Source organism: Ambystoma mexicanum, unplaced genomic scaffold (genome assembly GCF_040938575.1).
Source record: "Ambystoma mexicanum isolate Mex_15411 unplaced genomic scaffold, UKY_AmexF1_1 Mex_scaf10, whole genome shotgun sequence".
NCBI classification, from domain to species: domain Eukaryota; kingdom Metazoa; phylum Chordata; class Amphibia; order Caudata; family Ambystomatidae; genus Ambystoma; species Ambystoma mexicanum.
The window spans coordinates 3,762,816-3,782,500 of record NW_027182325.1 but is presented as its reverse complement, the minus strand read 5'-3'; the positions used below and the strand labels follow the sequence as shown (position 1 = coordinate 3,782,500).

Here is a 19,685-nt window from a genome sequence, read left to right as displayed (position 1 = left end):
CTTAGCTTCCGAGATCGGGCGCATTCAGTGTGGTGTGGCCGTAGGCTCTGGGCCTAGTGAGTTTTGTACTTTTAAGCATCTAGTCGGCTAGACCTTGCAGTTTTGAAAGGCAATTGTGAAATGGCTCACTTCCTGAACTTGGAGCACAAAAAAGCCTACAGCACCTGGTATTCCCAGGCGGTCTCCCATCCAGGTACTAACTAGGCCCGACACTGCTTAGCTTCTGAGATCAGATGAGATCGGGCGCATTCAGTGTGGTGTGGCCATAGGCTCTGGGCTTAGTGAGTTTTGTACTTTTAAGCATCTAGTCCTTGCAGTTTTGAAAGGCAATTGTGAAATGGCTCACTTCCTGAACTTGGAGCACAAAAAAGCCTACAGCACCTGGTATTCCCAGGTGGTCTCCCATCCAGGTACTAACTAGGCCCGACACTGCTTAGCTTCCGAGATCAGACGCAATCAGTGTGGTGTGGCCGTAGGCTCTGGGCCTAGTGAGTTTTGTACTTTTAAGCATCTAGTCAGCTAGACCTTGCAGTTTTGAAAGGCAATTGAGAAATGGCTCACTTCCTGAACTTGGAGCACAAAAAAGCCTACAGCACCTGGTATTCCCAGGCGGTCTCCCATCTAGGTACTAACGAGGCCCGACACTGCTTAGCTTCCGAGATCAGACGAGATCGGGCGCATTCAGTGTGGTGTGGCCGTAGGCTCTGGGCCTTGTGAGTTTTGTACTTTTAAGCATCTAGTCGGCTAGACCTTGCAGTTTTGAAAGGCAATTGAGAAATGGCTCACTTCCTGAACTTGGAGTACAAAAAAGCATACAGCACCTGGTATTCCCTGGCAGTCTGCCATCCAGGTACTAACTAGGCCCGACACTGCTTAGCTTCTGAGATCAGACGAGATCAGGCGCATTCAGTGTGGTGTGGCCGTAGGCTCTGGGCCTTGTGAGTTTTGTACTTTTAAGCATCTAGTCGGCTAGACCTTGCAGTTTTGAAAGGCAATTGAGAAAGGGCTCACTTCCTGAACTTGGAGCACAAAAAAGCCTACAGCACCTGGTATTCCCAGGCGGTCTCCCATCCAGGTACTAACTAGGCCTAACACTGCTTAACTTCCGAGATCAGACGAGATCGGGTGCATTCAGTGTGGTGTGGCCGTAGGCTCTAGGAATGCTAAGAATATTACTCTTATGCATTTGCATTTAGTAAGCTAAGCCATGCAGCCACTTGCAACATGATACCACGCTCATCGCTCGATCAGGCTCGATCAGGCGAGATATATAAGACTGGTGGGCCCATTCAGGACTCCTATGTCTGGTAGGATAACTTTAATTCATCCATCCTGTGTCTGTTGCAGGGAGGTGGAGAGAACAATCAACACAATAATGGTTTTCTTTCATGCCTCTTGAAGGACTCAATATTCTCTGTACTGCATTACATGTGAAAGTCGATTTATTACCCATTAACACACTACCTGTATGCTAATTCTATGTAAAAAGGTAGCTCCAGCCCTCATGATGTTGTCCAACATTTCCGCTATAAAACGGGATACAATTATTTTGGAAACATACCAAATTTGAAAAATAATTGAGAAGTTGCGCAATTACTAATCATGGAGCACAAAAAAGCCTACAGCACCTGGTATTCCCAGGCAGTCTCCCATCCAGGTACTAACTAGGCCGGACCCTGCTTAGCTTCCGAGATCGGGCGCATTCAGTGTGGTGTGGCCGTAGGCTCTGGGCCTAGTGAGTTTTGTACTTTTAAGCATCTAGTCGGCTAGACCTTGCAGTTTTGAAAGGCAATTGTGAAATGGCTCACTTCCTGAACTTGGAGCACAAAAAAGCCTACAGCACCTGGTATTCCCAGGTGGTCTCCCATCCAGGTACTAACTAGGCCCGACACTGCTTAGCTTCCGAGATCAGACTAGATCGGGCGCAATCAGTGTGGTGTGGCCGTAGGCTCTGGGCCTTGTGAGTTTTGTACTTTTAAGCATCTAGTCAGCTAGACCTTGCAGTTTTGAAAGGCAATTGAGAAATGGCTCACTTCCTGAACTTGGAGCACAAAAAAGCCTACAGCACCTGGTATTCACAGGCGGTCTCCCATCCAAGTACTAACGAGGCCCGACACTGCTTAGCTTCCGAGATCAGACGAGATCGGACGCATTCAGTGTGGTGTGGCCGTAGGCTCTGGGCCTTGTGAGTTTTGTACTTTTAAGCATCTAGTCGGCTAGACCTTGCAGTTTTGAAAGGCAATTGAGAAATGGCTCACTTCCTGAACTTGGAGTACAAAAAAGCCTACAGCACCTGGTATTCCCAGGCGGTCTCCCATCCAGGTACTAACTAGGCCCGACACTGCTTAGCTTCTGAGATCAGACAAGATCAGGCGCATTCAGTGTGGTGTGGCCGTAGGCTCTGGGCCTAGTGAGTTTTGTACTTTTAAGCATCTAGTCGGCTAGACCTTGCAGTTTTAAAAGGCAATTGAGAAAGGGCTCACTTCCTGAACTTGGAGCACAAAAAAGCCTACAGCACCTGGTATTCCCAGGCAGTCTCCCATCCAGGTACTAACTAGGCCTGACACTGCTTAACTTCCGAGATCAGACGAGATCGGGTGCATTCAGTGTGGTGTGGCCGTAGGCTCTAGGAATGCTAAGAATATTACTCTTATGCATTTGCATTTAGTAAGCTAAGCCATGCAGCCACTTGCAACATGATACCACGCTCATCGCTCGATCAGGCTCGATCAGGCGAGATATATAAGACTGGTGGGCCCATTCAGGACTCCTATGTCTGGTAGGATAACTTTAATTCATCCATCCTGTGTCTGTTGCAGGGAGGTGGAGAGAACAATCAACACAATAATGGTTTTCTTTCATGCCTCTTGAAGGACTCAATATTCTCTGTACTGCATTACATGTGAAAGTCGATTTATTACCCATGAACACACTACCTGTATGCTAATTCTATGTAAAAAGGTAGCTCCAGCCCTCATGATGTTGTCCAACATTTCCGCTATAAAACGGGATACAATTATTTTGGAAACATACCAAATTTGAAAAATAATTGAGAAGTTGCGCAATTACTAATCATGGAGCACAAAAAAAGCCTACAGCACCTGGTATTCCCAGGCAGTCTCCCATCCAGGTACTAACTAGGCCGGACCCTGCTTAGCTTCCGAGATCGGGCGCATTCAGTGTGGTGTGGCCGTAGGCTCTGGGCCTAGTGAGTTTTGTACTTTTAAGCATCTAGTCGGCTAGACCTTGCAGTTTTGAAAGGCAATTGTGAAATGGCTCACTTCCTGAACTTGGAGCACAAAAAAGCCTACAGCACCTGGTATTCCCAGGTGGTCTCCCATCCAGGTACTAACTAGGCCCGACACTGCTTAGTTTCCGAGATCAGACTAGATCGGGCGCAATCAGTGTGGTGTGGCCGTAGGCTCTGGGCCTTGTGAGTTTTGTACTTTTAAGCATCTAGTCAGCTAGACCTTGCAGTTTTGAAAGGCAATTGAGAAATGGCTCACTTCCTGAACTTGGAGCACAAAAAAGCCTACAGCACCTGGTATTCACAGGCGGTCTCCCATCCAAGTACTAACGAGGCCCGACACTGCTTAGCTTCCGAGATCAGACGAGATCGGACGCATTCAGTGTGGTGTGGCCGTAGGCTCTGGGCCTTGTGAGTTTTGTACTTTTAAGCATCTAGTCGGCTAGACCTTGCAGTTTTGAAAGGCAATTGAGAAATGGCTCACTTCCTGAACTTGGAGTACAAAAAAGCCTACAGCACCTGGTATTCCCAGGCGGTCTCCCATCCAGGTACTAACTAGGCCCGACACTGCTTAGCTTCTGAGATCAGACAAGATCAGGCGCATTCAGTGTGGTGTGGCCGTAGGCTCTGGGCCTAGTGAGTTTTGTACTTTTAAGCATCTAGTCGGCTAGACCTTGCAGTTTTAAAAGGCAATTGAGAAAGGGCTCACTTCCTGAACTTGGAGCACAAAAAAGCCTACAGCACCTGGTATTCCCAGGCAGTCTCCCATCCAGGTACTAACTAGGCCTGACACTGCTTAACTTCCGAGATCAGACGAGATCGGGTGCATTCAGTGTGGTGTGGCCGTAGGCTCTAGGAATGCTAAGAATATTACTCTTATGCATTTGCATTTAGTAAGCTAAGCCATGCAGCCACTTGCAACATGATACCACGCTCATCGCTCGATCAGGCTCGATCAGGCGAGATATATAAGACTGGTGGGCCCATTCAGGACTCCTATGTCTGGTAGGATAACTTTAATTCATCCATCCTGTGTCTGTTGCAGGGAGGTGGAGAGAACAATCAACACAATAATGGTTTTCTTTCATGCCTCTTGAAGGACTCAATATTCTCTGTACTGCATTACATGTGAAAGTCGATTTATTACCCATGAACACACTACCTGTATGCTAATTCTATGTAAAAAGGTAGCTCCAGCCCTCATGATGTTGTCCAACATTTCCGCTATAAAACGGGATACAATTATTTTGGAAACATACCAAATTTGAAAAATAATTGAGAAGTTGCGCAATTACTAATCATGGAGCACAAAAAAAGCCTACAGCACCTGGTATTCCCAGGCAGTCTCCCATCCAGGTACTAACTAGGCCCGACCCTGCTTAGCTTCCGAGATGGGGCGCATTCAGTGTGGTGTGGCCGTAGGCTCTGGGCCTAGTGAGTTTTGTACTTTTAAGCATCTAGTCGGCTAGACCTTGCAGTTTTGAAAGGAAATTGTGAAATGGCTCACTTCCTGAACTTGGAGCACAAAAAAGCCTACAGCACCTGGTATTCCCAGGCGGTCTCCCATCCAGGTACTAACTAGGCCCGACACTGCTTAGCTTCTGAGATCAGATGAGATCGGGCGCATTCAGTGTGGTGTGGCCGTAGGCTCTGGGCTTAGTGAGTTTTGTACTTTTAAGCATCTAGTCGGCTAGACCTTGCAGTTTTGAAAGGCAATTGTGAAATGGCTCACTTCCTGAACTTGGAGCACAAAAAAGCCTACAGCACCTGGTATTCCCAGGTGGTCTCCCATCCAGGTACTAACTAGGCCCGACACTGCTTAGCTTCTGAGATCAGACGCAATCAGTGTGGTGCGGCCGTAGGCTCTGGGCCTAGTGAGTTTTGTACTTTTAAGCATCTAGTCAGCTAGACCTTGCAGTTTTGAAAGGCAATTGAGAAATGGCTCACTTCCTGAACTTGGAGCACAAAAAAGGCTACAGCACCTGGTATTCCCAGGCGGTCTCCCATCCAGGTACTAACGAGGCCCGACACTGCTTAGCTTCCGAGATCAGACGAGATCGGGCGCATTCAGTGTGGTGTGGCCGTAGGGTCTGGGCCTTGTGAGTTTTGTACTTTTAAGCATCTAGTCGGCTAGACCTTGCAGTTTTGAAAGGCAATTGAGAAATGGCTCACTTCCTGAACTTGGAGTACAAAAAAGCCTACAGCACCTGGTATTCCCAGGCGGTCTCCCATCCAGGTACTAACTAGGCCCAACACTGCTTAGCTTCTGAGATCAGACGAGATCAGGCGCATTCAGTGTGGTGTGGCCGTAGGCTCTGGGCCTAGTGAGTTTTGTACTTTTAAGCATCTAGTCGGCTAGACCTTGCAGTTTTGAAAGGCAATTGAGAAAGGGCTCACTTCCTGAACTTGGAGCACAAAAAAGCCTACAGCACCTGGTATTCCCAGGCAGTCTCCCATCCAGGTACTAACTAGGCCTAACACTGCTTAACTTCCGAGATCAGACGAGATCGGGTGCATTCAGTGTGGTGTGGCCGTAGGCTCTAGGAATGCTAAGAATATTACTCTTATGCATTTGCATTTAGTAAGCTAAGCCATGCAGCCACTTGCAACATGATACCACGCTCATCGCTCGATCAGGCTCGATCAGGCGAGATATATAAGACTGGTGGGCCCATTCAGGACTCCTATGTCTGGTAGGATAACTTTAATTCATCCATCCTGTGTCTGTTGCAGGGAGGTGGAGAGAACAATCAACACAATAATGGTTTTCTTTCATGCCTCTTGAAGGACTCAATATTCTCTGTACTGCATTACATGTGAAAGTCGATTTATTACCCATGAACACACTACCTGTATGCTAATTCTATGTAAAAAGGTAGCTCCAGCCCTCATGATGTTGTCCAACATTTCCGCTATAAAACGGGATACAATTATTTTGGAAACATACCAAATTTGAAAAATAATTGAGAAGTTGCGCAATTACTAATCATGGAGCACAAAAAAGCCTACAGCACCTGGTATTCCCAGGCAGTCTCCCATCTAGGTACTAACTAGGCCCGACCCTGCTTAGCTTCCGAGATCGGGCGCATTCAGTGTGGTGTGGCCGTAGGCTCTGGGCCTAGTGAGTTTTGTACTTTTAAGCATCTAGTCGGCTAGACCTTGCAGTTTTGAAAGGCAATTGTGAAATGGCTCACTTCCTGAACTTGGAGCACAAAAAAGCCTACAGCACCTGGTATTCCCAGGTGGTCTCCCATCCAGGTACTAACTAGGCCCGACACTGCTTAGCTTCCGAGATCAGACGAGATCGGGCGCAATCAGTGTGGTGTGGCCGTAGGCTCTGGGCCTAGTGAGTTTTGTACTTTTAAGCATCTAGTCAGCTAGACCTTGCAGTTTTGGAAGGCAATTGAGAAATGGCTCACTTCCTGAACTTGGAGCACAAAAAAGCCTACAGCACCTGGTATTCCCAGGCGGTCTCCCATCCAGGTACTAACGAGGCCCGACACTGCTTAGCTTCCGAGATCAGACGAGATCAGGCGCATTCAGTGTGGTGTGGCCGTAGGCTCTGGTCTTTGTGAGTTTTGTACTTTTAAGCATCTAGTCGGCTAGACCTTGCAGTTTTGAAAGGCAATTGAGAAATGGCTGACTTCCTGAACTTGGAGTACAAAAAAGCCTACAGCACCTGGTATTCCCAGGCGGTCTCCCATCCAGGTACTAACTAGGCCCGACACTGCTTAGCTTCTGAGATCAGACGAGATCAGGCGCATTCAGTGTGGTGTGGCCGTAGGCTCTGGGCCTAGTGAGTTTTGTACTTTTAAGCATCTAGTCGGCTAGACCTTGCAGTTTTAAAAGGCAATTGAGAAAGGGCTCACTTCCTGAACTTGGAGCACAAAAAAGCCTACAGCACCTGGTATTCCCAGGCGGTCTCCCATCCAGGTACTAACTAGGCCTGACACTGCTTAACTTCCGAGATCAGGTGCATTCAGTGTGGTGTGGCCGTAGGCTCTAGGAATGCTAAGAATATTACTCTTATGCATTTGCATTTAGTAAGCTAAGCCATGCAGCCACTTGCAACATGATACCACGCTCATCGCTCGATCAGGCTCGATCAGGCGAGATATATAAGACTGGTGGGCCCATTCAGGACTCCTATGTCTGGTAGGATAACTTTAATTCATCCATCCTGTGTCTGTTGCAGGGAGGTGGAGAGAACAATCAACACAATAATGGTTTTCTTTCATGCCTCTTGAAGGACTCAATATTCTCTGTACTGCATTACATGTGAAAGTCGATTTATTACCCATTAACACACTACCTGTATGCTAATTCTATGTAAAAAGGTAGCTCCAGCCCTCATGATGTTGTCCAACATTTCCGCTATAAAACGGGATACAATTATTTTGGAAACATACCAAATTTGAAAAATAATTGAGAAGTTGCGCAATTACTAATCATGGAGCACAAAAAAGCCTACAGCACCTGGTATTCCCAGGCAGTCTCCCATCCAGGTACTAACTAGGCCGACCCTGCTTAGCTTCCGAGATCGGGCGCATTCAGTGTGGTGTGGCCGTAGGCTCTGGGCCTAGTGAGTTTTGTACTTTTAAGCATCTAGTCGGCTAGACCTTGCAGTTTTGAAAGGCAATTGTGAAATGGCTCACTTCCTGAACTTGGAGCACAAAAAAGCCTACAGCACCTGGTATTCCCAGGTGGTCTCCCATCCAGGTACTAACTAGGCCCGACACTGCTTAGCTTCCGAGATCAGACTAGATCGGGCGCAATCAGTGTGGTGTGGCCGTAGGCTCTGGGCCTTGTGAGTTTTGTACTTTTAAGCATCTAGTCAGCTAGACCTTGCAGTTTTGAAAGGCAATTGAGAAATGGCTCACTTCCTGAACTTGGAGCACAAAAAAGCCTACAGCACCTGGTATTCACAGGCGGTCTCCCATCCAAGTACTAACGAGGCCCGACACTGCTTAGCTTCCGAGATCAGACGAGATCGGACGCATTCAGTGTGGTGTGGCCGTAGGCTCTGGGCCTTGTGAGTTTTGTACTTTTAAGCATCTAGTCGGCTAGACCTTGCAGTTTTGAAAGGCAATTGAGAAATGGCTCACTTCCTGAACTTGGAGTACAAAAAAGCCTACTGCACCTGGTATTCCCAGGCGGTCTCCCATCCAGGTACTAACTAGGCCCGACACTGCTTAGCTTCTGAGATCAGACAAGATCAGGCGCATTCAGTGTGGTGTGGCCGTAGGCTCTGGGCCTAGTGAGTTTTGTACTTTTAAGCATCTAGTCGGCTAGACCTTGCAGTTTTAAAAGGCAATTGAGAAAGGGCTCACTTCCTGAACTTGGAGCACAAAAAAGCCTACAGCACCTGGTATTCCCAGGCAGTCTCCCATCCAGGTACTAACTAGGCCTGACACTGCTTAACTTCCGAGATCAGACGAGATCGGGTGCATTCAGTGTGGTGTGGCTGTAGGCTCTGGGCCTAGTGAGTTTTGTACTTTTAAGCATCTAGTCGGCTAGACCTTGCAGTTTTGAAAGGCAATTGTGAAATGGCTCACTTCCTGAACTTGGAGCACAAAAAAGCCTACAGCACCTGGTATTCCCAGGTGGTCTCCCATCCAGGTACTAACTAGGCCCGACACTGCTTAGCTTCCGAGATCAGACTAGATCGGGCGCAATCAGTGTGGTGTGGCCGTAGGCTCTGGGCCTTGTGAGTTTTGTACTTTTAAGCATCTAGTCAGCTAGACCTTGCAGTTTTGAAAGGCAATTGAGAAATGGCTCACTTCCTGAACTTGGAGCACAAAAAAGCCTACAGCACCTGGTATTCACAGGCGGTCTCCCATCCAAGTACTAACGAGGCCCGACACTGCTTAGCTTCCGAGATCAGACGAGATCGGACGCATTCAGTGTGGTGTGGCCGTAGGCTCTGGGCCTTGTGAGTTTTGTACTTTTAAGCATCTAGTCGGCTAGACCTTGCAGTTTTGAAAGGCAATTGAGAAATGGCTCACTTCCTGAACTTGGAGTACAAAAAAGCCTACAGCACCTGGTATTCCCAGGCGGTCTCCCATCCAGGTACTAACTAGGCCCGACACTGCTTAGCTTCTGAGATCAGACAAGATCAGGCGCATTCAGTGTGGTGTGGCCGTAGGCTCTGGGCCTAGTGAGTTTTGTACTTTTAAGCATCTAGTCGGCTAGACCTTGCAGTTTTAAAAGGCAATTGAGAAAGGGCTCACTTCCTGAACTTGGAGCACAAAAAAGCCTACAGCACCTGGTATTCCCAGGCAGTCTCCCATCCAGGTACTAACTAGGCCTGACACTGCTTAACTTCCGAGATCAGACGAGATCGGGTGCATTCAGTGTGGTGTGGCCGTAGGCTCTAGGAATGCTAAGAATATTACTCTTATGCATTTGCATTTAGTAAGCTAAGCCATGCAGCCACTTGCAACATGATACCACGCTCATCGCTCGATCAGGCTCGATCAGGCGAGATATATAAGACTGGTGGGCCCATTCAGGACTCCTATGTCTGGTAGGATAACTTTAATTCATCCATCCTGTGTCTGTTGCAGGGAGGTGGAGAGAACAATCAACACAATAATGGTTTTCTTTCATGCCTCTTGAAGGACTCAATATTCTCTGTACTGCATTACATGTGAAAGTCGATTTATTACCCATGAACACACTACCTGTATGCTAATTCTATGTAAAAAGGTAGCTCCAGCCCTCATGATGTTGTCCAACATTTCCGCTATAAAACGGGATACAATTATTTTGGAAACATACCAAATTTGAAAAATAATTGAGAAGTTGCGCAATTACTAATCATGGAGCACAAAAAAAGCCTACAGCACCTGGTATTCCCAGGCAGTCTCCCATCCAGGTACTAACTAGGCCCGACACTGCTTAGCTTCTGAGATCAGACAAGATCAGGCGCATTCAGTGTGGTGTGGCCGTAGGCTCTGGGCCTAGTGAGTTTTGTACTTTTAAGCATCTAGTCGGCTAGACCTTGCAGTTTTAAAAGGCAATTGAGAAAGGGCTCACTTCCTGAACTTGGAGCACAAAAAAGCCTACAGCACCTGGTATTCCCAGGCAGTCTCCCATCCAGGTACTAACTAGGCCTGACACTGCTTAACTTCCGAGATCAGACGAGATCGGGTGCATTCAGTGTGGTGTGGCCGTAGGCTCTAGGAATGCTAAGAATATTACTCTTATGCATTTGCATTTAGTAAGCTAAGCCATGCAGCCACTTGCAACATGATACCACGCTCATCGCTCGATCAGGCTCGATCAGGCGAGATATATAAGACTGGTGGGCCCATTCAGGACTCCTATGTCTGGTAGGATAACTTTAATTCATCCATCCTGTGTCTGTTGCAGGGAGGTGGAGAGAACAATCAACACAATAATGGTTTTCTTTCATGCCTCTTGAAGGACTCAATATTCTCTGTACTGCATTACATGTGAAAGTCGATTTATTACCCATGAACACACTACCTGTATGCTAATTCTATGTAAAAAGGTAGCTCCAGCCCTCATGATGTTGTCCAACATTTCCGCTATAAAACGGGATACAATTATTTTGGAAACATACCAAATTTGAAAAATAATTGAGAAGTTGCGCAATTACTAATCATGGAGCACAAAAAAGCCTACAGCACCTGGTATTCCCAGGCAGTCTCCCATCTAGGTACTAACTAGGCCCGACCCTGCTTAGCTTCCGAGATCGGGCGCATTCAGTGTGGTGTGGCCGTAGGCTCTGGGCCTAGTGAGTTTTGTACTTTTAAGCATCTAGTCGGCTAGACCTTGCAGTTTTGAAAGGCAATTGTGAAATGGCTCACTTCCTGAACTTGGAGCACAAAAAAGCCTACAGCACCTGGTATTCCCAGGTGGTCTCCCATCCAGGTACTAACTAGGCCCGACACTGCTTAGCTTCCGAGATCAGACGAGATCGGGCGCAATCAGTGTGGTGTGGCCGTAGGCTCTGGGCCTAGTGAGTTTTGTACTTTTAAGCATCTAGTCAGCTAGACCTTGCAGTTTTGAAAGGCAATTGAGAAATGGCTCACTTCCTGAACTTGGAGCACAAAAAAGCCTACAGCACCTGGTATTCCCAGGCTGTCTCCCATCCAGGTACTAACGAGGCCCGACACTGCTTAGCTTCCGAGATCAGACGAGATCAGGCGCATTCAGTGTGGTGTGGCCGTAGGGTCTGGGCCTTGTGAGTTTTGTACTTTTAAGCATCTAGTCGGCTAGACCTTGCAGTTTTGAAAGGCAATTGAGAAATGGCTCACTTCCTGAACTTGGAGTACAAAAAAGCCTACAGCACCTGGTATTCCCAGGCGGTCTCCCATCCAGGTACTAACTAGGCCCGACACTGCTTAGCTTCTGAGATCAGACGAGATCAGGCGCATTCAGTGTGGTGTGGCCGTAGGCTCTGGGCCTAGTGAGTTTTGTACTTTTAAGCATCTAGTCGGCTAGACCTTGCAGTTTTGAAAGGCAATTGAGAAAGGGCTCACTTCCTGAACTTGGAGCACAAAAAAGCCTACAGCACCTGGTATTCCCAGGCAGTCTCCCATCCAGGTACTAACTAGGCCTAACACTGCTTAACTTCCGAGATCAGACGAGATCGGGTGCATTCAGTGTGGTGTGGCCGTAGGCTCTAGGAATGCTAAGAATATTACTCTTATGCATTTGCATTTAGTAAGCTAAGCCATGCAGCCACTTGCAACATGATACCACGCTCATCGCTCGATCAGGCTCGATCAGGCGAGATATATAAGACTGGTGGGCCCATTCAGGACTCCTATGTCTGGTAGGATAACTTTAATTCATCCATCCTGTGTCTGTTGCAGGGAGGTGGAGAGAACAATCAACACAATAATGGTTTTCTTTCATGCCTCTTGAAGGACTCAATATTCTCTGTACTGCATTACATGTGAAAGTCGATTTATTACCCATGAACACACTACCTGTATGCTAATTCTATGTAAAAAGGTAGCTCCAGCCCTCATGATGTTGTCCAACATTTCCGCTATAAAACGGGATACAATTATTTTGGAAACATACCAAATTTGAAAAATAATTGAGAAGTTGCGCAATTACTAATCATGGAGCACAAAAAAGCCTACAGCACCTGGTATTCCCAGGCAGTCTCCCATCCAGGTACTAACTAGGCCCGACCCTGCTTAGCTTCCGAGATCGGGCGCATTCAGTGTGGTGTGGCCGTAGGCTCTGGGCCTAGTGAGTTTTGTACTTTTAAGCATCTAGTCGGCTAGACCTTGCAGTTTTGAAAGGCAATTGTGAAATGGCTCACTTCCTGAACTTGGAGCACAAAAAAGCCTACAGCACCTGGTATTCCCAGGTGGTCTCCCATCCAGGTACTAACTAGGCCCGACACTGCTTAGCTTCCGAGATCAGACTAGATCGGGCGCAATCAGTGTGGTGTGGCCGTAGGCTCTGGGCCTTGTGAGTTTTGTACTTTTAAGCATCTAGTCAGCTAGACCTTGCAGTTTTGAAAGGCAATTGAGAAATGGCTCACTTCCTGAACTTGGAGCACAAAAAAGCCTACAGCACCTGGTATTCCCAGGTGGTCTCCCATCCAGGTACTAACTAGGCCCGACACTGCTTAGCTTCCGAGATCAGACTAGATCGGGCGCAATCAGTGTGGTGTGGCCGTAGGCTCTGGGCCTTGTGAGTTTTGTACTTTTAAGCATCTAGTCAGCTAGACCTTGCAGTTTTGAAAGGCAATTGAGAAATGGCTCACTTCCTGAACTTGGAGCACAAAAAAGCCTACAGCACCTGGTATTCACAGGCGGTCTCCCATCCAAGTACTAACGAGGCCCGACACTGCTTAGCTTCCGAGATCAGACGAGATCGGACGCATTCAGTGTGGTGTGGCCGTAGGCTCTGGGCCTTGTGAGTTTTGTACTTTTAAGCATCTAGTCGGCTAGACCTTGCAGTTTTGAAAGGCAATTGAGAAATGGCTCACTTCCTGAACTTGGAGTACAAAAAAGCCTACAGCACCTGGTATTCCCAGGCGGTCTCCCATCCAGGTACTAACTAGGCCCGACACTGCTTAGCTTCTGAGATCAGACAAGATCAGGCGCATTCAGTGTGGTGTGGCCGTAGGCTCTGGGCCTAGTGAGTTTTGTACTTTTAAGCATCTAGTCGGCTAGACCTTGCAGTTTTAAAAGGCAATTGAGAAAGGGCTCACTTCCTGAACTTGGAGCACAAAAAAGCCTACAGCACCTGGTATTCCCAGGCAGTCTCCCATCCAGGTACTAACTAGGCCTGACACTGCTTAACTTCCGAGATCAGACGAGATCGGGTGCATTCAGTGTGGTGTGGCCGTAGGCTCTAGGAATGCTAAGAATATTACTCTTATGCATTTGCATTTAGTAAGCTAAGCCATGCAGCCACTTGCAACATGATACCACGCTCATCGCTCGATCAGGCTCGATCAGGCGAGATATATAAGACTGGTGGGCCCATTCAGGACTCCTATGTCTGGTAGGATAACTTTAATTCATCCATCCTGTGTCTGTTGCAGGGAGGTGGAGAGAACAATCAACACAATAATGGTTTTCTTTCATGCCTCTTGAAGGACTCAATATTCTCTGTACTGCATTACATGTGAAAGTCGATTTATTACCCATGAACACACTACCTGTATGCTAATTCTATGTAAAAAGGTAGCTCCAGCCCTCATGATGTTGTCCAACATTTCCGCTATAAAACGGGATACAATTATTTTGGAAACATACCAAATTTGAAAAATAATTGAGAAGTTGCGCAATTACTAATCATGGAGCACAAAAAAAGCCTACAGCACCTGGTATTCCCAGGCAGTCTCCCATCCAGGTACTAACTAGGCCGGACCCTGCTTAGCTTCCGAGATCGGGCGCATTCAGTGTGGTGTGGCCGTAGGCTCTGGGCCTAGTGAGTTTTGTACTTTTAAGCATCTAGTCGGCTAGACCTTGCAGTTTTGAAAGGCAATTGTGAAATGGCTCACTTCCTGAACTTGGAGCACAAAAAAGCCTACAGCACCTGGTATTCCCAGGTGGTCTCCCATCCAGGTACTAACTAGGCCCGACACTGCTTAGCTTCTGAGATCAGACAAGATCAGGCGCATTCAGTGTGGTGTGGCCGTAGGCTCTGGGCCTAGTGAGTTTTGTACTTTTAAGCATCTAGTCGGCTAGACCTTGCAGTTTTAAAAGGCAATTGAGAAAGGGCTCACTTCCTGAACTTGGAGCACAAAAAAGCCTACAGCACCTGGTATTCCCAGGCAGTCTCCCATCCAGGTACTAACTAGGCCTGACACTGCTTAACTTCCGAGATCAGACGAGATCGGGTGCATTCAGTGTGGTGTGGCCGTAGGCTCTGGGCTTAGTGAGTTTTGTACTTTTAAGCATCTAGTCGGCTAGACCTTGCAGTTTTGAAAGGCAATTGTGAAATGGCTCACTTCCTGAACTTGGAGCACAAAAAAGCCTACAGCACCTGGTATTCCCAGGTGGTCTCCCATCCAGGTACTAACTAGGCCCGACACTGCTTAGCTTCTGAGATCAGACGCAATCAGTGTGGTGCGGCCGTAGGCTCTGGGCCTAGTGAGTTTTGTACTTTTAAGCATCTAGTCAGCTAGACCTTGCAGTTTTGAAAGGCAATTGAGAAATGGCTCACTTCCTGAACTTGGAGCACAAAAAAGGCTACAGCACCTGGTATTCCCAGGCGGTCTCCCATCCAGGTACTAACGAGGCCCGACACTGCTTAGCTTCCGAGATCAGACGAGATCGGGCGCATTCAGTGTGGTGTGGCCGTAGGGTCTGGGCCTTGTGAGTTTTGTACTTTTAAGCATCTAGTCGGCTAGACCTTGCAGTTTTGAAAGGCAATTGAGAAATGGCTCACTTCCTGAACTTGGAGTACAAAAAAGCCTACAGCACCTGGTATTCCCAGGCGGTCTCCCATCCAGGTACTAACTAGGCCCGACACTGCTTAGCTTCTGAGATCAGACGCATTCAGTGTGGTGTGGACGTAGGCTCTGGGCCTAGTGAGTTTTGTACTTTTAAGCATCTAGTCGGCTAGACCTTGCAGTTTTGAAAGGCAATTGTGAAATGGCTCACTTCCTGAACTTGGAGCACAAAAAAGCCTACAGCACCTGGTATTCCCAGGTGGTCTCCCATCCAGGTACTAACTAGGCCCGACACTGCTTAGCTTCCGAGATCAGACTAGATCGGGCGCAATCAGTGTGGTGTGGCCGTAGGCTCTGGGCCTTGTGAGTTTTGTACTTTTAAGCATCTAGTCAGCTAGACCTTGCAGTTTTGAAAGGCAATTGAGAAATGGCTCACTTCCTGAACTTGGAGCACAAAAAAGCCTACAGCACCTGGTATTCACAGGCGGTCTCCCATCCAAGTACTAACGAGGCCCGACACTGCTTAGCTTCCAAGATCAGACGAGATCGGACGCATTCAGTGTGGTGTGGCCGTAGGCTCTGGGCCTTGTGAGTTTTGTACTTTTAAGCATCTAGTCGGCTAGACCTTGCAGTTTTGAAAGGCAATTGAGAAATGGCTCACTTCCTGAACTTGGAGTACAAAAAAGCCTACAGCACCTGGTATTCCCAGGCGGTCTCCCATCCAGGTACTAACTAGGCCCGACACTGCTTAGCTTCTGAGATCAGACAAGATCAGGCGCATTCAGTGTGGTGTGGCCGTAGGCTCTGGGCCTAGTGAGTTTTGTACTTTTAAGCATCTAGTCGGCTAGACCTTGCAGTTTTAAAAGGCAATTGAGAAAGGGCTCACTTCCTGAACTTGGAGCACAAAAAAGCCTACAGCACCTGGTATTCCCAGGCAGTCTCCCATCCAGGTACTAACTAGGCCTGACACTGCTTAACTTCCGAGATCAGACGAGATCGGGTGCATTCAGTGTGGTGTGGCCGTAGGCTCTAGGAATGCTAAGAATATTACTCTTATGCATTTGCATTTAGTAAGCTAAGCCATGCAGCCACTTGCAACATGATACCACGCTCATCGCTCGATCAGGCTCGATCAGGCGAGATATATAAGACTGGTGGGCCCATTCAGGACTCCTATGTCTGGTAGGATAACTTTAATTCATCCATCCTGTGTCTGTTGCAGGGAGGTGGAGAGAACAATCAACACAATAATGGTTTTCTTTCATGCCTCTTGAAGGACTCAATATTCTCTGTACTGCATTACATGTGAAAGTCGATTTATTACCCATGAACACACTACCTGTATGCTAATTCTATGTAAAAAGGTAGCTCCAGCCCTCATGATGTTGTCCAACATTTCCGCTATAAAACGGGATACAATTATTTTGGAAACATACCAAATTTGAAAAATAATTGAGAAGTTGCGCAATTACTAATCATGGAGCACAAAAAAAGCCTACAGCACCTGGTATTCCCAGGCAGTCTCCCATCCAGGTACTAACTAGGCCGGACCCTGCTTAGCTTCCGAGATCGGGCGCATTCAGTGTGGTGTGGCTGTAGGCTCTGGGCCTAGTGAGTTTTGTACTTTTAAGCATCTAGTCGGCTAGACCTTGCAGTTTTGAAAGGCAATTGTGAAATGGCTCACTTCCTGAACTTGGAGCACAAAAAAGCCTACAGCACCTGGTATTCCCAGGTGGTCTCCCATCCAGGTACTAACTAGGCCCGACACTGCTTAGTTTCCGAGATCAGACTAGATCGGGCGCAATCAGTGTGGTGTGGCCGTAGGCTCTGGGCCTTGTGAGTTTTGTACTTTTAAGCATCTAGTCAGCTAGACCTTGCAGTTTTGAAAGGCAATTGAGAAATGGCTCACTTCCTGAACTTGGAGCACAAAAAAGCCTACAGCACCTGGTATTCACAGGCGGCCTCCCATCCAAGTACTAACGAGGCCCGACACTGCTTAGCTTCCGAGATCAGACGAGATCGGACGCATTCAGTGTGGTGTGGCCGTAGGCTCTGGGCCTTGTGAGTTTTGTACTTTTAAGCATCTAGTCGGCTAGACCTTGCAGTTTTGAAAGGCAATTGAGAAATGGCTCACTTCCTGAACTTGGAGTACAAAAAAGCCTACAGCACCTGGTATTCCCAGGCGGTCTCCCATCCAGGTACTAACTAGGCCCGACACTGCTTAGCTTCTGAGATCAGACAAGATCAGGCGCATTCAGTGTGGTGTGGCCGTAGGCTCTGGGCCTAGTGAGTTTTGTACTTTTAAGCATCTAGTCGGCTAGACCTTGCAGTTTTAAAAGGCAATTGAGAAAGGGCTCACTTCCTGAACTTGGAGCACAAAAAAGCCTACAGCACCTGGTATTCCCAGGCAGTCTCCCATCCAGGTACTAACTAGGCCTGACACTGCTTAACTTCCGAGATCAGACGAGATCGGGTGCATTCAGTGTGGTGTGGCCGTAGGCTCTAGGAATGCTAAGAATATTACTCTTATGCATTTGCATTTAGTAAGCTAAGCCATGCAGCCACTTGCAACATGATACCACGCTCATCGCTCGATCAGGCTCGATCAGGCGAGATATATAAGACTGGTGGGCCCATTCAGGACTCCTATGTCTGGTAGGATAACTTTAATTCATCCATCCTGTGTCTGTTGCAGGGAGGTGGAGAGAACAATCAACACAATAATGGTTTTCTTTCATGCCTCTTGAAGGACTCAATATTCTCTGTACTGCATTACATGTGAAAGTCGATTTATTACCCATGAACACACTACCTGTATGCTAATTCTATGTAAAAAGGTAGCTCCAGCCCTCATGATGTTGTCCAACATTTCCGCTATAAAACGGGATACAATTATTTTGGAAACATACCAAATTTGAAAAATAATTGAGAAGTTGCGCAATTACTAATCATGGAGCACAAAAAAAGCCTACAGCACCTGGTATTCCCAGGCAGTCTCCCATCCAGGTACTAACTAGGCCCGACCCTGCTTAGCTTCCGAGATGGGGCGCATTCAGTGTGGTGTGGCCGTAGGCTCTGGGCCTAGTGAGTTTTGTACTTTTAAGCATCTAGTCGGCTAGACCTTGCAGTTTTGAAAGGAAATTGTGAAATGGCTCACTTCCTGAACTTGGAGCACAAAAAAGCCTACAACACCTGGTATTCCCAGGCGGTCTCCCATCCAGGTACTAACTAGGCCCGACACTGCTTAGCTTCTGAGATCAGATGAGATCGGGCGCATTCAGTGTGGTGTGGCCGTAGGCTCTGGGCTTAGTGAGTTTTGTACTTTTAAGCATCTAGTCGGCTAGACCTTGCAGTTTTGAAAGGCAATTGTGAAATGGCTCACTTCCTGAACTTGGAGCACAAAAAAGCCTACAGCACCTGGTATTCCCAGGTGGTCTCCCATCCAGGTACTAACTAGGCCCGACACTGCTTAGCTTCTGAGATCAGACGCAATCAGTGTGGTGCGGCCGTAGGCTCTGGGCCTAGTGAGTTTTGTACTTTTAAGCATCTAGTCAGCTAGACCTTGCAGTTTTGAAAGGCAATTGAGAAATGGCTCACTTCCTGAACTTGGAGCACAAAAAAGGCTACAGCACCTGGTATTCCCAGGCGGTCTCCCATCCAGGTACTAACGAGGCCCGACACTGCTTAGCTTCCGAGATCAGACGAGATCGGGCGCATTCAGTGTGGTGTGGCCGTAGGGTCTGGGCCTTGTGAGTTTTGTACTTTTAAGCATCTAGTCGGCTAGACCTTGCAGTTTTGAAAGGCAATTGAGAAATGGCTCACTTCCTGAACTTGGAGTACAAAAAAGCCTACAGCACCTGGTATTCCCAGGCGGTCTCCCATCCAGGTACTAACTAGGCCCGACACTGCTTAGCTTCTGAGATCAGACGAGATCAGGCGCATTCAGTGTGGTGTGGCCGTAGGCTCTGGGCCTAGTGAGTTTTGTACTTTTAAGCATCTAGTCGGCTAGACCTTGCAGTTTTGAAAGGCAATTGAGAAAGGGCTCACTTCCTGAACTTGGAGCACAAAAAAGCCTACAGCACCTGGTATTCCCAGGCAGTCTCCCATCCAGGTACTAACTAGGCCTAACACTGCTTAACTTCCGAGATCAGACGAGATCGGGTGCATTCAGTGTGGTGTGGCCGTAGGCTCTAGGAATGCTAAGAATATTACTCTTATGCATTTGCATTTAGTAAGCTAAGCCATGCAGCCACTTGCAACATGATACCACGCTCATCGCTCGATCAGGCTCGATCAGGCGAGATATATAAGACTGGTGGGCCCATTCAGGACTCCTATGTCTGGTAGGATAACTTTAATTCATCCATCCTGTGTCTGTTGCAGGGAGGTGGAGAGAACAATCAACACAATAATGGTTTTCTTTCATGCCTCTTGAAGGACTCAATATTCTCTGTACTGCATTACATGTGAAAGTCGATTTATTACCCATGAACACACTACCTGTATGCTAATTCTATGTAAAAAGGTAGCTCCAGCCCT

The 19,685-nt window shown here is 47.5% G+C and overlaps 51 non-coding genes and 19 pseudogenes across 51 annotated transcripts; all 70 read right to left on the bottom strand.

The window, feature by feature from the left end:
• The window catches only part of LOC138542867 (5S ribosomal RNA), a 109-nt pseudogene extending 63 nt beyond the window's left edge, over positions 1-46 (bottom strand).
• Positions 47-152: 106 nt separating this feature from the next.
• On the bottom strand, positions 153-271 carry LOC138537449 (5S ribosomal RNA). The gene has a single exon (XR_011285583.1). It is a non-coding gene; the product is annotated as a 5S ribosomal RNA (ribosomal RNA).
• A 98-nt stretch (positions 272-369) lies between these two features.
• LOC138543989 (5S ribosomal RNA) lies at positions 370-478 on the bottom strand (annotated as a pseudogene).
• Positions 479-584: 106 nt separating this feature from the next.
• Positions 585-703, bottom strand: LOC138551251 (5S ribosomal RNA). The gene has a single exon (XR_011294978.1). It is a non-coding gene; the product is annotated as a 5S ribosomal RNA (ribosomal RNA).
• A 106-nt stretch (positions 704-809) lies between these two features.
• On the bottom strand, positions 810-928 carry LOC138542553 (5S ribosomal RNA; annotated as a pseudogene).
• Positions 929-1,034: 106 nt separating this feature from the next.
• LOC138547159 (5S ribosomal RNA) lies at positions 1,035-1,153 on the bottom strand. The gene has a single exon (XR_011291007.1). It is a non-coding gene; the product is annotated as a 5S ribosomal RNA (ribosomal RNA).
• Positions 1,154-1,616: 463 nt separating this feature from the next.
• Positions 1,617-1,725, bottom strand: LOC138545826 (5S ribosomal RNA; annotated as a pseudogene).
• Positions 1,726-1,831: 106 nt separating this feature from the next.
• On the bottom strand, positions 1,832-1,950 carry LOC138540560 (5S ribosomal RNA). The gene has a single exon (XR_011288603.1). It is a non-coding gene; the product is annotated as a 5S ribosomal RNA (ribosomal RNA).
• Positions 1,951-2,056: 106 nt separating this feature from the next.
• LOC138541345 (5S ribosomal RNA) lies at positions 2,057-2,175 on the bottom strand. Its single transcript, XR_011289354.1, has one exon. It is a non-coding gene; the product is annotated as a 5S ribosomal RNA (ribosomal RNA).
• Positions 2,176-2,281: 106 nt separating this feature from the next.
• LOC138537371 (5S ribosomal RNA) lies at positions 2,282-2,400 on the bottom strand. The gene has a single exon (XR_011285510.1). It is a non-coding gene; the product is annotated as a 5S ribosomal RNA (ribosomal RNA).
• Positions 2,401-2,506: 106 nt separating this feature from the next.
• LOC138537585 (5S ribosomal RNA) lies at positions 2,507-2,625 on the bottom strand. The gene has a single exon (XR_011285716.1). It is a non-coding gene; the product is annotated as a 5S ribosomal RNA (ribosomal RNA).
• A 464-nt stretch (positions 2,626-3,089) lies between these two features.
• LOC138545825 (5S ribosomal RNA) lies at positions 3,090-3,198 on the bottom strand (annotated as a pseudogene).
• Positions 3,199-3,304: 106 nt separating this feature from the next.
• Positions 3,305-3,423, bottom strand: LOC138542286 (5S ribosomal RNA). The gene has a single exon (XR_011290273.1). It is a non-coding gene; the product is annotated as a 5S ribosomal RNA (ribosomal RNA).
• Positions 3,424-3,529: 106 nt separating this feature from the next.
• On the bottom strand, positions 3,530-3,648 carry LOC138541343 (5S ribosomal RNA). Its single transcript, XR_011289352.1, has one exon. It is a non-coding gene; the product is annotated as a 5S ribosomal RNA (ribosomal RNA).
• A 106-nt stretch (positions 3,649-3,754) lies between these two features.
• LOC138537369 (5S ribosomal RNA) lies at positions 3,755-3,873 on the bottom strand. Its single transcript, XR_011285508.1, has one exon. It is a non-coding gene; the product is annotated as a 5S ribosomal RNA (ribosomal RNA).
• A 106-nt stretch (positions 3,874-3,979) lies between these two features.
• Positions 3,980-4,098, bottom strand: LOC138537584 (5S ribosomal RNA). The gene has a single exon (XR_011285715.1). It is a non-coding gene; the product is annotated as a 5S ribosomal RNA (ribosomal RNA).
• Positions 4,099-4,562: 464 nt separating this feature from the next.
• Positions 4,563-4,671, bottom strand: LOC138546625 (5S ribosomal RNA; annotated as a pseudogene).
• Positions 4,672-4,777: 106 nt separating this feature from the next.
• LOC138550923 (5S ribosomal RNA) lies at positions 4,778-4,896 on the bottom strand. Its single transcript, XR_011294664.1, has one exon. It is a non-coding gene; the product is annotated as a 5S ribosomal RNA (ribosomal RNA).
• Positions 4,897-5,002: 106 nt separating this feature from the next.
• LOC138544150 (5S ribosomal RNA) lies at positions 5,003-5,111 on the bottom strand (annotated as a pseudogene).
• Positions 5,112-5,217: 106 nt separating this feature from the next.
• On the bottom strand, positions 5,218-5,336 carry LOC138542387 (5S ribosomal RNA). Its single transcript, XR_011290370.1, has one exon. It is a non-coding gene; the product is annotated as a 5S ribosomal RNA (ribosomal RNA).
• Positions 5,337-5,442: 106 nt separating this feature from the next.
• On the bottom strand, positions 5,443-5,561 carry LOC138538403 (5S ribosomal RNA). Its single transcript, XR_011286504.1, has one exon. It is a non-coding gene; the product is annotated as a 5S ribosomal RNA (ribosomal RNA).
• Positions 5,562-5,667: 106 nt separating this feature from the next.
• On the bottom strand, positions 5,668-5,786 carry LOC138551306 (5S ribosomal RNA). Its single transcript, XR_011295032.1, has one exon. It is a non-coding gene; the product is annotated as a 5S ribosomal RNA (ribosomal RNA).
• Positions 5,787-6,249: 463 nt separating this feature from the next.
• Positions 6,250-6,358, bottom strand: LOC138544041 (5S ribosomal RNA; annotated as a pseudogene).
• Positions 6,359-6,464: 106 nt separating this feature from the next.
• Positions 6,465-6,583, bottom strand: LOC138548408 (5S ribosomal RNA). The gene has a single exon (XR_011292212.1). It is a non-coding gene; the product is annotated as a 5S ribosomal RNA (ribosomal RNA).
• A 106-nt stretch (positions 6,584-6,689) lies between these two features.
• Positions 6,690-6,808, bottom strand: LOC138537861 (5S ribosomal RNA). Its single transcript, XR_011285982.1, has one exon. It is a non-coding gene; the product is annotated as a 5S ribosomal RNA (ribosomal RNA).
• Positions 6,809-6,914: 106 nt separating this feature from the next.
• LOC138545843 (5S ribosomal RNA) lies at positions 6,915-7,033 on the bottom strand. Its single transcript, XR_011290862.1, has one exon. It is a non-coding gene; the product is annotated as a 5S ribosomal RNA (ribosomal RNA).
• A 106-nt stretch (positions 7,034-7,139) lies between these two features.
• Positions 7,140-7,248, bottom strand: LOC138543013 (5S ribosomal RNA; annotated as a pseudogene).
• A 463-nt stretch (positions 7,249-7,711) lies between these two features.
• On the bottom strand, positions 7,712-7,819 carry LOC138545747 (5S ribosomal RNA; annotated as a pseudogene).
• Positions 7,820-7,925: 106 nt separating this feature from the next.
• On the bottom strand, positions 7,926-8,044 carry LOC138540559 (5S ribosomal RNA). The gene has a single exon (XR_011288602.1). It is a non-coding gene; the product is annotated as a 5S ribosomal RNA (ribosomal RNA).
• Positions 8,045-8,150: 106 nt separating this feature from the next.
• LOC138541342 (5S ribosomal RNA) lies at positions 8,151-8,269 on the bottom strand. Its single transcript, XR_011289351.1, has one exon. It is a non-coding gene; the product is annotated as a 5S ribosomal RNA (ribosomal RNA).
• A 106-nt stretch (positions 8,270-8,375) lies between these two features.
• Positions 8,376-8,494, bottom strand: LOC138541828 (5S ribosomal RNA). The gene has a single exon (XR_011289824.1). It is a non-coding gene; the product is annotated as a 5S ribosomal RNA (ribosomal RNA).
• Positions 8,495-8,600: 106 nt separating this feature from the next.
• LOC138537865 (5S ribosomal RNA) lies at positions 8,601-8,719 on the bottom strand. The gene has a single exon (XR_011285986.1). It is a non-coding gene; the product is annotated as a 5S ribosomal RNA (ribosomal RNA).
• Positions 8,720-8,825: 106 nt separating this feature from the next.
• Positions 8,826-8,944, bottom strand: LOC138540558 (5S ribosomal RNA). Its single transcript, XR_011288601.1, has one exon. It is a non-coding gene; the product is annotated as a 5S ribosomal RNA (ribosomal RNA).
• Positions 8,945-9,050: 106 nt separating this feature from the next.
• LOC138541341 (5S ribosomal RNA) lies at positions 9,051-9,169 on the bottom strand. The gene has a single exon (XR_011289350.1). It is a non-coding gene; the product is annotated as a 5S ribosomal RNA (ribosomal RNA).
• Positions 9,170-9,275: 106 nt separating this feature from the next.
• LOC138537368 (5S ribosomal RNA) lies at positions 9,276-9,394 on the bottom strand. Its single transcript, XR_011285507.1, has one exon. It is a non-coding gene; the product is annotated as a 5S ribosomal RNA (ribosomal RNA).
• A 106-nt stretch (positions 9,395-9,500) lies between these two features.
• Positions 9,501-9,619, bottom strand: LOC138537583 (5S ribosomal RNA). Its single transcript, XR_011285714.1, has one exon. It is a non-coding gene; the product is annotated as a 5S ribosomal RNA (ribosomal RNA).
• Positions 9,620-10,083: 464 nt separating this feature from the next.
• LOC138541376 (5S ribosomal RNA) lies at positions 10,084-10,202 on the bottom strand. Its single transcript, XR_011289384.1, has one exon. It is a non-coding gene; the product is annotated as a 5S ribosomal RNA (ribosomal RNA).
• A 106-nt stretch (positions 10,203-10,308) lies between these two features.
• On the bottom strand, positions 10,309-10,427 carry LOC138537582 (5S ribosomal RNA). The gene has a single exon (XR_011285713.1). It is a non-coding gene; the product is annotated as a 5S ribosomal RNA (ribosomal RNA).
• Positions 10,428-10,890: 463 nt separating this feature from the next.
• LOC138544040 (5S ribosomal RNA) lies at positions 10,891-10,999 on the bottom strand (annotated as a pseudogene).
• A 106-nt stretch (positions 11,000-11,105) lies between these two features.
• LOC138548407 (5S ribosomal RNA) lies at positions 11,106-11,224 on the bottom strand. Its single transcript, XR_011292211.1, has one exon. It is a non-coding gene; the product is annotated as a 5S ribosomal RNA (ribosomal RNA).
• A 106-nt stretch (positions 11,225-11,330) lies between these two features.
• On the bottom strand, positions 11,331-11,449 carry LOC138542670 (5S ribosomal RNA; annotated as a pseudogene).
• Positions 11,450-11,555: 106 nt separating this feature from the next.
• On the bottom strand, positions 11,556-11,674 carry LOC138545832 (5S ribosomal RNA). Its single transcript, XR_011290861.1, has one exon. It is a non-coding gene; the product is annotated as a 5S ribosomal RNA (ribosomal RNA).
• Positions 11,675-11,780: 106 nt separating this feature from the next.
• LOC138551305 (5S ribosomal RNA) lies at positions 11,781-11,899 on the bottom strand. The gene has a single exon (XR_011295031.1). It is a non-coding gene; the product is annotated as a 5S ribosomal RNA (ribosomal RNA).
• A 463-nt stretch (positions 11,900-12,362) lies between these two features.
• LOC138543762 (5S ribosomal RNA) lies at positions 12,363-12,471 on the bottom strand (annotated as a pseudogene).
• Positions 12,472-12,577: 106 nt separating this feature from the next.
• Positions 12,578-12,696, bottom strand: LOC138540557 (5S ribosomal RNA). Its single transcript, XR_011288600.1, has one exon. It is a non-coding gene; the product is annotated as a 5S ribosomal RNA (ribosomal RNA).
• A 106-nt stretch (positions 12,697-12,802) lies between these two features.
• Positions 12,803-12,921, bottom strand: LOC138540556 (5S ribosomal RNA). Its single transcript, XR_011288599.1, has one exon. It is a non-coding gene; the product is annotated as a 5S ribosomal RNA (ribosomal RNA).
• Positions 12,922-13,027: 106 nt separating this feature from the next.
• On the bottom strand, positions 13,028-13,146 carry LOC138541340 (5S ribosomal RNA). The gene has a single exon (XR_011289349.1). It is a non-coding gene; the product is annotated as a 5S ribosomal RNA (ribosomal RNA).
• A 106-nt stretch (positions 13,147-13,252) lies between these two features.
• Positions 13,253-13,371, bottom strand: LOC138537367 (5S ribosomal RNA). The gene has a single exon (XR_011285506.1). It is a non-coding gene; the product is annotated as a 5S ribosomal RNA (ribosomal RNA).
• A 106-nt stretch (positions 13,372-13,477) lies between these two features.
• Positions 13,478-13,596, bottom strand: LOC138537581 (5S ribosomal RNA). The gene has a single exon (XR_011285712.1). It is a non-coding gene; the product is annotated as a 5S ribosomal RNA (ribosomal RNA).
• Positions 13,597-14,060: 464 nt separating this feature from the next.
• LOC138545824 (5S ribosomal RNA) lies at positions 14,061-14,169 on the bottom strand (annotated as a pseudogene).
• Positions 14,170-14,275: 106 nt separating this feature from the next.
• Positions 14,276-14,394, bottom strand: LOC138537259 (5S ribosomal RNA). The gene has a single exon (XR_011285401.1). It is a non-coding gene; the product is annotated as a 5S ribosomal RNA (ribosomal RNA).
• Positions 14,395-14,500: 106 nt separating this feature from the next.
• LOC138537580 (5S ribosomal RNA) lies at positions 14,501-14,619 on the bottom strand. The gene has a single exon (XR_011285711.1). It is a non-coding gene; the product is annotated as a 5S ribosomal RNA (ribosomal RNA).
• Positions 14,620-14,725: 106 nt separating this feature from the next.
• On the bottom strand, positions 14,726-14,834 carry LOC138544149 (5S ribosomal RNA; annotated as a pseudogene).
• A 106-nt stretch (positions 14,835-14,940) lies between these two features.
• LOC138542386 (5S ribosomal RNA) lies at positions 14,941-15,059 on the bottom strand. Its single transcript, XR_011290369.1, has one exon. It is a non-coding gene; the product is annotated as a 5S ribosomal RNA (ribosomal RNA).
• A 106-nt stretch (positions 15,060-15,165) lies between these two features.
• Positions 15,166-15,274, bottom strand: LOC138544187 (5S ribosomal RNA; annotated as a pseudogene).
• A 106-nt stretch (positions 15,275-15,380) lies between these two features.
• LOC138540555 (5S ribosomal RNA) lies at positions 15,381-15,499 on the bottom strand. Its single transcript, XR_011288598.1, has one exon. It is a non-coding gene; the product is annotated as a 5S ribosomal RNA (ribosomal RNA).
• A 106-nt stretch (positions 15,500-15,605) lies between these two features.
• Positions 15,606-15,724, bottom strand: LOC138542405 (5S ribosomal RNA). The gene has a single exon (XR_011290387.1). It is a non-coding gene; the product is annotated as a 5S ribosomal RNA (ribosomal RNA).
• A 106-nt stretch (positions 15,725-15,830) lies between these two features.
• Positions 15,831-15,949, bottom strand: LOC138537366 (5S ribosomal RNA). Its single transcript, XR_011285505.1, has one exon. It is a non-coding gene; the product is annotated as a 5S ribosomal RNA (ribosomal RNA).
• Positions 15,950-16,055: 106 nt separating this feature from the next.
• LOC138537579 (5S ribosomal RNA) lies at positions 16,056-16,174 on the bottom strand. The gene has a single exon (XR_011285710.1). It is a non-coding gene; the product is annotated as a 5S ribosomal RNA (ribosomal RNA).
• Positions 16,175-16,638: 464 nt separating this feature from the next.
• LOC138546607 (5S ribosomal RNA) lies at positions 16,639-16,747 on the bottom strand (annotated as a pseudogene).
• Positions 16,748-16,853: 106 nt separating this feature from the next.
• Positions 16,854-16,972, bottom strand: LOC138542285 (5S ribosomal RNA). Its single transcript, XR_011290272.1, has one exon. It is a non-coding gene; the product is annotated as a 5S ribosomal RNA (ribosomal RNA).
• A 106-nt stretch (positions 16,973-17,078) lies between these two features.
• Positions 17,079-17,197, bottom strand: LOC138542260 (5S ribosomal RNA). The gene has a single exon (XR_011290247.1). It is a non-coding gene; the product is annotated as a 5S ribosomal RNA (ribosomal RNA).
• A 106-nt stretch (positions 17,198-17,303) lies between these two features.
• On the bottom strand, positions 17,304-17,422 carry LOC138537365 (5S ribosomal RNA). The gene has a single exon (XR_011285504.1). It is a non-coding gene; the product is annotated as a 5S ribosomal RNA (ribosomal RNA).
• Positions 17,423-17,528: 106 nt separating this feature from the next.
• LOC138537577 (5S ribosomal RNA) lies at positions 17,529-17,647 on the bottom strand. Its single transcript, XR_011285708.1, has one exon. It is a non-coding gene; the product is annotated as a 5S ribosomal RNA (ribosomal RNA).
• A 464-nt stretch (positions 17,648-18,111) lies between these two features.
• Positions 18,112-18,220, bottom strand: LOC138546624 (5S ribosomal RNA; annotated as a pseudogene).
• A 106-nt stretch (positions 18,221-18,326) lies between these two features.
• Positions 18,327-18,445, bottom strand: LOC138537944 (5S ribosomal RNA). Its single transcript, XR_011286062.1, has one exon. It is a non-coding gene; the product is annotated as a 5S ribosomal RNA (ribosomal RNA).
• A 106-nt stretch (positions 18,446-18,551) lies between these two features.
• On the bottom strand, positions 18,552-18,660 carry LOC138544148 (5S ribosomal RNA; annotated as a pseudogene).
• Positions 18,661-18,766: 106 nt separating this feature from the next.
• Positions 18,767-18,885, bottom strand: LOC138542385 (5S ribosomal RNA). The gene has a single exon (XR_011290368.1). It is a non-coding gene; the product is annotated as a 5S ribosomal RNA (ribosomal RNA).
• A 106-nt stretch (positions 18,886-18,991) lies between these two features.
• On the bottom strand, positions 18,992-19,110 carry LOC138545821 (5S ribosomal RNA). The gene has a single exon (XR_011290860.1). It is a non-coding gene; the product is annotated as a 5S ribosomal RNA (ribosomal RNA).
• Positions 19,111-19,216: 106 nt separating this feature from the next.
• Positions 19,217-19,335, bottom strand: LOC138551304 (5S ribosomal RNA). Its single transcript, XR_011295030.1, has one exon. It is a non-coding gene; the product is annotated as a 5S ribosomal RNA (ribosomal RNA).
• Positions 19,336-19,685: the final 350 nt, after the last annotated feature.